Here is a 12,163-nt window from a genome sequence, read left to right as displayed (position 1 = left end):
AGGAACCACCGGGACACCCAAAAATAATTGAACAAGAATCTCAACGAGTTAACACTGATGCACATAGTCCTTCTAAAAAGAAAAAGAAGAAGAAAAATAATAAGACCTTTTATGCCTCTAGTGAACCTGAAGTAGAAAAGCCTCCTAATAATGATAATGAAGTTTCTATCTCTAATGCTGAAGCTCAATATGGTAGTGAACACTCACCTTCTGATAATGAAAAAGATAATGATGATGTTCGTGAAGATACTCAAACAAATAATAAAGAACGAGACAATGATGTTGAGATAGAACCTGGAGTTGATCTTGATAACGCACAACACAAGAATAAAAGATATGATAAAAGAGACTATGTTGCTAGAAAACATGGTAATGAAAGAGAACCACGGGTTCAAAAACCTATGCCCTTTCCAACTAAGTCAACTAAAAAGAAAGATGATGATGAATTTGAACACTTTGCTGAAATGCTGTGGCCGGTCTTTTTGCGTACTCGCTTAACTGACTGATATGTCTCCAACGTATCTATAAATTTTTATTGTTCCATGTTGTTATATTATCAATCTTGGATGTTACATAATCATTTTATAGTCATCTTATATCAATTTTTAGTATAACCTATTGACATAGTGCCAAGTGACAGTTGTTGTTTTCTGCATGTTTTTTACATCACAGGGAATCAATACCAAACGGAGTCCAAATGCAACGAAACTTTACGGAGATTTTTTATGGACTAGAAGACACCCAATGGGCCAAGGCAGAGCCTGGAGGGGCTCCGAGGGGAGCACAACCCACCAGGGAGCCATCACGGAGGGTTTCACCACTTCCATTGGTGCCTCTCCGATGATGCGAGAGTAGCTCTTTGTAGACCTTCAGGTCCATAGTTAGTAGCTAGATGGCTTCCTCTTTCTCGTTTGATTCTCAATACAATGGTCTCTTGGAGATCCATATGATGTAACTCTTTGAGCGGTGTGTTTGTTGGGATCGGATGAACTTTGAGTTTATGATCATATCTATCTCTTTTTATCCATGAAAGTTATTTGAGATTCTTTGATTTCTTATATGCATGATTGCTTATAGCCTCATATTTCTTCTCTGATATTTGGGTTTTGTTTGGCCAATGTGATCTATTTATCTTGCAATGGGAAGGGGTGCTTTGTAGTGGGTTTGATCTTACGATGCTTGATCCCAGTGACAGAAGGGGAACCAACACGTATGTATCATTGCTACTAAGGATAACATGATGGGGTCTATCTCTACATAGATAGATCATTTCTACATCATGTCATCGTTCTTATTGCATTACTCCGTTTCCCCATGAACTTAATACACTAGATTCATGTTGGATAGAGGTTGATGTGAGGAGTGATAGTAGTAGATGCAGGCAGGAGTCGGTCCACTAATCTTGGACGTGATGCCTATATAATGATCATTGCCTGGATATCGTCATGAGTATTTGAAGTTCTATCAATTGCCCAACAGTAATTTGTTTACCCACTGTTTGCTATTTTTCTTGAGAGAAGCCACTAGTGAAACCTACGGCCCCCGGGTCTCTTTCACATATTATTTGCCTTTGTGATATACTTTTCCTTTTGTCACACCCTAGCTAGTTCATGGATTAGAGTGTTGCATCATGTTTACTTTTCAAGAATCTTGAAATGGGGATGGCAGAACCCCCAGCACCCCCGTGAAAACAACTAGGGTTTACTAAAATATTTTTCAATGAACCTGAAATGCCCTTATAAAAAGTCCTCCCTTTTTGTCTTGGGTTAGAACCTCTGACAAAATGGGTTCACCTTTTTCTAGGTCATCAAAAGATCATTGAATTAAATCATATGTAACTTGCAATTGGGCATTTAAATGCTAGTAAATATTTTAAATGTCCAAATAATCCCAAACTAAAATGTTCCATGTTGGTTATGTTTTATACAGTGAGCATGTGAAGTTTGGTGATTTTTGAAAGTGCCTAACTATTTTTAGAAATGTCACAAACTTACAGAAATAAAAGAAAACAGAAAATAAAAGAAAACCGCTTACCTGGCCGCAACCCACCAACTGGCCGATCTAGCGGCCCAGCACTGTGCTGGCCCGTGCCAGCCAGCTGCTTCCTTCCGCCAGGCAGGAAGGAGGTGACGCCGGCGCGCGAGAGCTCGACACCGCGCCACCTGCTTGCCACTCACGCCCGTGGAGACCTAGGCGAGCTCCATATCACTACCTCGACCTCACAGACACACCCATTCTCCCCATGCCTCTCTCTCTCGCCCCCTCCTCGCCATGGCCGACGCCCCTGCCGCCGCACCATTGACGTAGCCACGCTCTCCGTCGTTCTCGCGCCGCGCCACTGTGTCTAGTAGCTCCGCTGCCCTCCTCTCCTTCGAGCAAGCCGAGCCCCAAGCGCTCGCTTGCCCTGAGGCCACCGCAACAACCTCGCCCGACCTCGACGTCCCCGGAGATCCCCTTCACCGTCACCACTGCACCAGCTCATCCCCGACCTCGCCGTCTGCTCCGACGTGTTCGACGTGAGCTCAACTACCTTCCCATCTTCTCCGTTTGCCTTCTCGAGCACCGCAGCGACCGCACCAAGCTCGGCCGCACTCGCCGCCGCCACCGCACGTCGCCGTCGTGGCCACAGCCACGTTGGCTCGCAATCGAGCACGTCATCATCTTCACCGCACCCGTAGGAGCTCGTAGCACCCCCGCATGCTCCTCGCCATGCCTCCAAGCGGCTAGTTCGACCTCGCCCGAACTCCAGCAGCCGCAACTCTAGTCGCCGGCATCGTTTCCGGCGACCCTGAGTCCAACCACTGCCACCACTCGACGCGGCTTGCTCCCAGCTACGCGTAGGAGGTCTCCGCCATCCTTTTGGTCGTTGGAGTGCAAAACCCGCATTGCCCCGCCACGTCTGGCCTCGCCGGCGAGTTTGACCCCCGCTGACCCAGTTTGACCGCGGGTGGGTCTAGTTTGACCTCTCTGGGTCAATGACAAGTGGGGCCGCCCTGCTAATTAACCTAGGTTTAGCGCTAACTAAACTTAGATAGTTTAACTAACTACTAACAGACGGGACCCACTAGTCAGTTTGACCTGGACCGGCTCTGTTGACCGCTGACGTCACCATGACGCACTGCTGACGCAATAAGTATTTTCTGGATTTACTTTTATACATGAAATTCCAGAAAATACTACAAACTTTAAAAATTCATAGAAATTAATCTGTAACTCCAAATGCAAAGATTTATATATGAAATTTGATCAGAAAAATTCAATATTTCCGTCTGTAATGGTTTCATGCATGACAGAACAATTTAACCTTGTTGTTTAGGTGAAACAAGCTAATGCACTTATATGACTTAATAACTTAAGCTTTCATCATATTGCCATGTCATAGCACGCATCATATTGTTGCATATTGCCATGTGATGATTGTGTTCTGTGGTGTCTTTTGTGGTAGGTTCTGCCTCCGAGGATACCTTCGATTATCCGACTGAAGGGTAGTACCCTACTACTACTCCATCAGGCAAGCAGCCCCATTCATCATATCGATATAATCCCATGTTCTCGCTCCTGCTCTCATTTACTGCATTAAGACAATAATGTTTCAAACTGTTGTGTGCTGTGTTAGTTGAACCCCTTTTCCTCTGCATGACCTGTCATTGCCACAATAACTAGATGAAACCCACTAGCATGTGTAGGAGTTGATTGAGCCATGTCTGTGTTTCCTACCTTGCTATGCCTGCTATGCTTAGAGTTGTGTCAGGTCTGGTTCATCTGGGTGATGGGCTAGAGTGAAACAATTATGTCGGTAATGTGAGGGATGTGTTGAACATGATTTGGTAAAGGTATCGATGAGAGGCCATGTAGGAGTACATGGTGGGTTGTTTCATTGGAACCGTCCTTAAGCACCGAGATCTGTATGTGTGATTCAAGAATCAGTTACTACCATGCATTAGGCCCGAAACCAATGGACCCTCTCGGCTTCTTAACCACCCTAGCTCTCTGTCCATGAGTTGCAACTAGTTTCTGGTGTTTATAGGATATGTGTTGGCGGTCGTGCGTAGCGCTGACCCTAGGGGTGGGCTATGATGCGGTAGATACACCGTGGCCGGGTATGCCGGGCGCCCGTTTGGCGTCTCGGGACCCTGTACACATCGTTCGGGGCCGTATGTGGAAACCTCGGCCGGACTCCCTGCGGATGGAACCTGGATAGGCGATAGACCTGGACTAGAGACTTGAGTGTTTAGGTAGGCCATGGCCGACACCCTCGTTGGGCTTCCGCTTGAAGGTTGCCGAGTACATGTCGTGTAAACAATGATAAGTGGTGAGAGTGTGTATGAAGAAGTACACCCCTGCAGGGTTAACATCATCTATTCGAATAGCCGCGTCTGTGGTAAAGGACTTCTTGGTTGCCTATACAGTTCATAGACAAGTTAATGGTTACTACTAAAAGACTCAAGATAAGTGTGAGTACCGAGGATGGCCCTCTCGTAGGATGATGAGGGAGGATCCACGGTGGAGTATTGTGATGGTGATTAGTGGACTCGTGTGCGAAAACTATTTTACAAGTGGTGTCTCATAGGATAGCTTAGCCAAGAGTCAAAGCTGGCTTGCTGCTATAACTCCACTACCTTCTTGAGAATGAGCATGTATAGTAGGATCTGTTGTAAGTCTTGCTGAGTACCTTTGTACTCATGTTGCTTCAATTACTGTTTTCTGACGAGAACACCGCCCCCTCTGACAGGTTTTACGTAGATCTCGACGTCGATGAGTGACTTGCCACCCAGGTGGTGATTCCGAGCCATGGAGGGCCCTATGTAGATAGGCAGGCTTCGTCAAGCCTTCTTTCTTTCTAGTGTCTGTACTCAGACTAGTTTCCTTCTGCATGTGCTTGTATGTTTCTATGACTTGAGTGTTGGGTCATGTGACCCCTACCTGTATGAACATGTTATGTATGGCTCTCCGGAGCCTTTAAATAAAGTACTTTGAGTTGTAGAGTTTTGTTGTGATGCCATGTTGTATTTACACATATCGAGCATATTGTGTACACATATCGAGCATATTGTGTGTATGATTGAAATGCTTGGTATGTGTGGGATCCGACAATCTAGTTGTTTATCCTTGGCAGCCTCTCTTATGGGGAAATGTGGTCTAGTGCTTCCATGAGCCATAGTAGCCCACTACAGCCCGGTTCACCGGAGTCCTGCTAGCCCAGCACTACTGCTCCGGAACACTTGACTGGCTGGCATGTGATTCACTTCATTCCTGTGTCTTTCCCTTCGGGGAAATGTCATGCGGTGACATCCGGAGTCTAGCCTAGCCTGCTACAGCCTGGGTTCCCGGAGTCGTATTAGCCCAGTGCTACAGCCCGGATTCAGACGCTGCTGACCGACATGCTCGATGTTGATTCATGTATGCCTGTCCCCGTAAGTTTGTGCCACTTTGGGTTCACGACTGGCCATGTCGGCCCAGGTTCTCTGTCATATGGATGCTAGAGACACTATCATATACGTGAGCCAAAAGGCGCAAACGGTCCCGGGCCATGGTAAGGCGACACCCGTGGGAATATCGTGTGTGAGGCCGCAAAGTGATATGAGGTGTTACAGGCTAGATCAGTGTGACATGGAATCGGGGTCCTAACACCTTTGCTTTTATTTTCAGATTTCTGCGTTTTATTCTTATTTATTTCATTTGGCATTCGATCTATCAATCTACTACAATTTTATTCACGGCCGTTTGCCTATCTCAAGGCGCCGCTACCCGAAAGGGATTGAGAGCCCCTTTTACACGTCGGCTTGCGAGTATTTGTTATTTGTGTGCAGGGGTTGTTTACGTTGTGTTTCTTGGTTCTCCTACTAGTTCGATAACCTTGGTCTCATCACTGAGGGAAATACCTACCTTCACTGCGCTGCATCATCCCTTCCTCTTTACGGAAATACCACGTAGTCCTAGCCGACATCCAAAGGAATTTCTGACGCTGTTGCCAGGAAGGATCTTCAACATATACCAGGTTCCTAATCACAAATCTCCTCTCCTCGCAAGTTACATTATTTGCCATTTTCCTCCTATTTTCCTCTCCCCCACTTCAAAAATATCTGCCGTTCTATTCGCCCCTCTTTTTTGTTCACCGTTTTCTCGACAAATCTATCATTTGCTTGCAATAATGAGTGATTTCGGTATGGCACCAATAGATGATGGCCTAACTCCTAATATTGGACGTACGGGCAATCTGGATGCTAAAACATTTATCTTGGGGTAAGGGAATGTTATGGGAAAAGAACGTATCCAAGAATTTTTGTGTTGGAAATTTAAGTCTTGATGATGCGCCTATACTTAGGACTACTAGATCTTATGCGGATGCTATTTCAGCACTAGTTCTGAAACTTGAAAGTAAATTTATCCATACTCATCCTACTTTGCAAATATTGTTCTTTGAGCTCCCCGTTATAAAGAATCCTCAGGCTAAAAAGTTGGCTACTATTGTTCTTATGAATGAGTTTGACTATATTATACGGGAAGCTAGGGAAATCTTTGATTTTTATTCTATGCTCATAATAGATTGAATTATTTACAATAGTGATTATGCGTTAAGACATTTGCTTGGGGATAATAGGATCTTTGATGAGAATCTTACAAAGGAAGACCCGATTATAGATGTAATTCAACAAGTTTTTAATAATGTTAATCAACATAACTCTTGGATTGTTGCAGGAAATCAATGTGGTTATGATAATGGGCAACTTAATAATGCTAAGGTTTCTATGGATAATATGTTTTATGTTGTTTTTACAAAACCCCATGATGAAAATACCTCTAAGGGAATTAAGAAGAAGGATGACAAAACTTAGATCCTTGCTTTATGCCTAGCTAAGGGCGTAAAACTATAGCGCTTGTTGGGAGGCAACCCAACGAATAAAATTTATTTTTTATTTTTGCTTTCTGTTCTTGATTGTTTGCACAATTATGCTACTGTTATGATTGTGTTTTTCCTATTTTAATTAGTGTTTGTGCCCATTAAAGCCTTTAGGATCTTCTTGGGTGATAGTTGTTTGATCTTGCTGAAAAAAACAGAAACTTTTGCACTCGCGAAAATGATTTTCATTTTTAACCAGAGAGCAATAAAATAGAAATTCCTTTTGAAATAGATTAATATACAAATTTTCCAGTTTGTCCTAATTTTTCAGAGTTTTTGGAGTTACAGAAGTATTCGTATTGCCTAGATTGCTATAGACTGTTCTGTTTTGTTTGCGTTGTGTGCTTGTTTCGATGGCTCTATGGTTTTCTTTGATGAGTTTTTGCCATAGAAAAGTTAGAATACAGTAGATATAATGCATGAACAAAATATGAATTGGTTTACTATATCACTTATAGTAGTGATTTGTTTTCTTATGCAAACGGATCTCACGAAGGCTTTTGTTGAGTTTTGTGTGATTGAATTTTCAAGTTTTGGGTTATCTTATGATGGATGAACGAATAAGGAGTAAGAAGGGCCTAAGCTTGGGGATGCCCCAGCATTCCAAGCTATTATCCAAAAGAGAGCAAGCAACTAAGCTTGGGATGCCCCGAGTGGCATCCCCTCTTTCTTCAAACGACAATCGGTATTTTACTCGAGCTATATTTTTATTCGTCACATACTATGTATTTTGCTTGGAGCGTCTTGTATGATATGAGTCTTTTCTTTTTTTATTTTGTGTTTTGAGTCTTGATTCCTTGTTGGACACACCTATTTGGGAGAGCCAAAATTATGTCATGACTTCTTATAATTGCTCTCTATGCTTCACTTGCATTTTTATGAGCTATAGACTTTCTCTAGTGCTTCACTTATATCTTTTTTAGCACGGTGTGCTCTAGTATTTTTGAAGAAATGCTCTCTTTCTTCACTTAGGTTTATTTGAGAGTTAGTAATTTTTTTAAGAAATTCTCTCTTGCTTCACTTAAATTAATTTGAGAGAAAGAAATATTATGATAATGATCTTCACTTATATTTGTTTGAGCTTATCAAAAGCAACACATGAAAATTAGTCCCAAAGCGAAAGATATCCAAGAAGGATATAATAAAAACTTTCATGAAGATCATTGGACAAAATAAACTTGATTCTTAGTAATAGTTTAGAGATATGATGATGTGATATGTGAGTCATCTTGATGAGTAATTATGCTTTAGTAAGAATATTGGTGTTAAGGTTTGTGATTCCCTATGCAAGAACGAAAGTCAATAATTATGCAACAAAATTATATCCTACTTATGGTGCATTATTCAGTGTTAATTATGCTTAATGCTCTCTTATGAGATTATTCGTTTCTTGGTTGGTCGCTTCTCAATCTTTTGCTAGCCTTCATTTTGCACTAAGTATGATCACTACTTGTGCATCTAAAAAACATTAAACTAGTTTTGCCACATGAGTCCACTATATCTACCTATATGTGGTATTCTTTTGCCATTCTAAGCCAATTTGTATGTGCCATCTCTAATTTTCAAAATAAACTTCTCTTTTGTGTGTTCGTACCGCTCATGGAGCGGTGAGGGTGGCTAATATTTTCCATGCTAGATGTGTTATTCTCACGATGAATTTTTACTCACTTGTCATTGCACGAGAGTAAGGCAAAGGTATTAGGGATGCCCAGTCCCGAAATGAAAAATGAATTTACTTTATGTTGTCAAATAATAAATTCCTTCGAAAGTGTTGGTATGGAAGTCACCCGTGGATACTGTTAGCCATGGAAAGTGATAGTACGGTGGAAAAAGGAATAAACTTTACTTCCTATTTGGGAAGTGCCTATGATATATCTAGCATGGAAAGTGTTGGGAACTCTAAGTCATTTTTATTGGTGGGAAGGACACAACTCCCAATATGTTTTTATCTCTAAGTTTTTCGCTTTGAGTTCTGGCACCTCTACAATTTATAATCATTTTATAACATTTTTTGGTACTAACCTATTGACATAGTGCCAAGTGCCAGTTGTTGTTTTCTGCATGTTTTTTACATCGCGGGAAATCAGTACCAAACGGAGTCCAAATGCAACGAAACTTTACGGAGATTTTTTATGGACCATAAGACACCCAATGGGTCAAGACAATGCCTGGGGGGTGCTCCGAGGTGAGCACAACCCACCAGGGCACGCCAGGAGGCCCAGGCGCGCCCGGGTGGGTTGTGCCCACCTCATGTGCCCCCCGAACCGCCTCTTTGCTCTATAAATACCCCAATATTCCATAAACCATAGGGGAGTTTATGAAAATCAATTCCAGCCGCCGCAGAGTCCAGAATCACCAGATCCAATCTAGACACCATCACAGAGGGGTTCACCACTTCCGTTAGTGCCTCTCCGATGATGCGTTAGTAGTTCTTTGTAACCCTTGGGGTCCGTAGTTAGTAGCTAGATGACTTACTCACTCTCGTTTGATTCTCAATAGAATGGTCTCTTGGAGATCCATATGATGTAACTCTTTTTGTGGTGTGTTTGTTGGGATCAGATAAACTTTGAGTTTATGATCATATCTATCTCTTTTTATCCATGAAAGTTATTTGAGTTTCTTTGATCTCTTATATGCATGATTGCTTATAGTATTGTATTTCTTCTCTGATATTTGGGTTTTGTTTGGCCAACTTGATCTATTTATCTTGCAATGTGAAGAGGTGCTTTGTAGTGGGTTCGATCTTACTGTGCTTGATCCCAGTGACAGAAGGGGAACCTACTTCTATGTATCATTGCTACTAAGGATAAAACGATGGGGTCTATCTCTACATAGATAGATCTTGTCTATATCATGTCATCATTCTTATTGCATTACTCTGTTTCCCCATGAATTTAATACACTAGATGCATGCTGGATAGTGGTCGACGTGTGGTGTAATAGTAGTAGATGCAGGCAGGAGTCAGTCTACTAATCTTGGACGTTATGCCTATATAATGATCATTGCCTGGATATTGTTATGAGTATTTGAAGTTATACAATTGCCCAACTTTAATTTGTTTACCCACCTTTTCCTATTTTTCTCGAGAGAAGCCACTAGTGGAACCTACGCCCCCAGGTCTCTTTCTCATATTATTTGCCTTTGCGGTCTACTTTTCCTTTGCTTTTAATTTTAGATCTACTAAACGAAAAATACAAAAATACCTTGCCGCGTTTTATTCTTATTTATTTTATTTGGCGTTCGTCCTATCAATCCACCACAATTTTATTCACGTCTGTTTGCCAATCTTGAGGCGCCGCTATCCGAAAGGGGTTGACAACCCCTTTTACACGTCGGGTTGCGAGTATTTGTTATTTGTGTGCAGGGGTAGTTTACATTGTGTTGCTTGGTTATCCTACTGGTTCGATAACCTTGGTGTCATCACTGAGGGAAATACCTACTGTCGCTGTGCTACATCATCCCTTCCTCTTTGGGGAAATACCGACGTAGTCCTAGCCGACATCACTGATATGTTTAAAATGTCTCCATATGCAAAGTATATGAAAGACATCATCACCAATAAGAGAAAAATACCGGAAGCTGTAATCTCCACCATGCTTGCTAATTATACTTTTAAAGATGGAGTACCTCAAAAACTTGGAGATCCGGGAATACCAACTATACCTTGCTCCATAAAAAAAACTATGTGAAAACTTCTCTTCATACAAAAGACTAGATTTCAATAAACTCACACATACTGAAATATCTTTGCAAATGGCTGACAAATCAACTGCCATACCTATCAGTATTTGTGAGGACGTGCCTATTGTTGTTGCTAATGTTACTACTTTGACTGACTTTGTTATACTTGAGATGCCCAAGGACGACAACATGTCAATTATCCTTGGTAGAACCTTGTTGAATACTGCAGGGGCTGTTATTGATTGCAATACAACCAAAGTCACTTTTCATATCAATGGTAATCAGCATATGGTGCACTTTCCAAAGAAACGATTCCAAGTGAATGGAATTAATGTTATTGAAAAATCTCCGACAATCACTATTGGAAGTTTTCAACTACCTCTACCTACTGTTAGAAAGAAATATGAAATGATTATTGTTGGGGACATTCATATCCCCATTGAGGTAACTTAGTGGTTTACAAAAGTTCTCCGGTTTCATGCTAATCGAAAGTGGTTGTTAATAAGACTTGATTGTGACGCCCCAAGACCGATGCTCCAGTTTGTCTTCCATTTATTTTAGTTGCTGCCGTGTGTATTGTGTTTGTTGCATTATCATAATTGTTTTGCACATTTCATTTCTATATGCTTGTTGCCATGTTCATGATGAATGCCATTGCCATATTTTCCTTCTTGCATCATGATCATCTTGCTTTGTTGTATGCTTCATGATTTTGTTGCGCCTCTTGTCATTTTATTGCATTGCATCATGATCATCTTGTTTGTTGTTGCATGTGCATTTTAATTGTGTATGTTATGTTGTGATCTCTTTCTCTTCATCTCCCTTGCTGTTGGCATCTTCAACCTCCAAGTTAATCCATATCCAAGCAAACCCCATCTCCTTCTTCCTTCTTTCAAAATTTAGCCATTTACTCGAGTGACACTTTTCCGCCCCCAAATAATGTTCATTATTTGCCTATAAATCTTCCACCATGCCCTCAACCTCTCTAGCAATTTTCAGCTCAATTGAAATTGATTTCGTTGGGCTAGAATTTAACTCAAGTTTGAACCTAATTCAAACTTGTTTTAAATCCCTGTCTCCAAAAAAAATACCCAGACCAATTTTACTTAATCGAGCATAATCCCCGCATTGGAGAGATATTTTTCATCTTAGCCACTGACATCTCTAAACTCCATGTACATTTCCCTTTTCATTTCTAGTTGAAGAAATCAAAAGGAAGGAGTAGTTGCCAGAGAGGGAGAGACCCACCCAGCGCAGCCACATGGGCCTTCTCCAGCCTAGCGTACAGCAGGCCCACCTAACCTTAACCCTAGGCCGTTCACTCATCTCTCCCTCGCAACCTCTTTCTCCCAGTCCCAGCGCCGCCACCACGCTCGATCCCCACCTCTCGCGCTCGACCCCACTCTCCTTCTCGATCCCCCTCATCCTCCTCCCGATGGCACCCGAACAGGCCTCCCGTGCACGCAAGGAGGAATGACACCTTGCCTCGTCCCCGGCTGCCTCTCCCCTGCTCCTTCTGCGATGCCTGCTGCCGCTGCCTTCTTCCAGCATCGCCGGAGCCGCCCATGGAGCCATGCCCC

Source organism: Triticum dicoccoides, chromosome 6A (assembly GCF_002162155.2).
Source record: "Triticum dicoccoides isolate Atlit2015 ecotype Zavitan chromosome 6A, WEW_v2.0, whole genome shotgun sequence".
In the NCBI taxonomy this organism is placed as follows: domain Eukaryota; kingdom Viridiplantae; phylum Streptophyta; class Magnoliopsida; order Poales; family Poaceae; genus Triticum; species Triticum dicoccoides.
The sequence above is the reverse complement of the archived record's forward strand: the minus strand, read 5'-3'. Positions refer to the sequence as shown.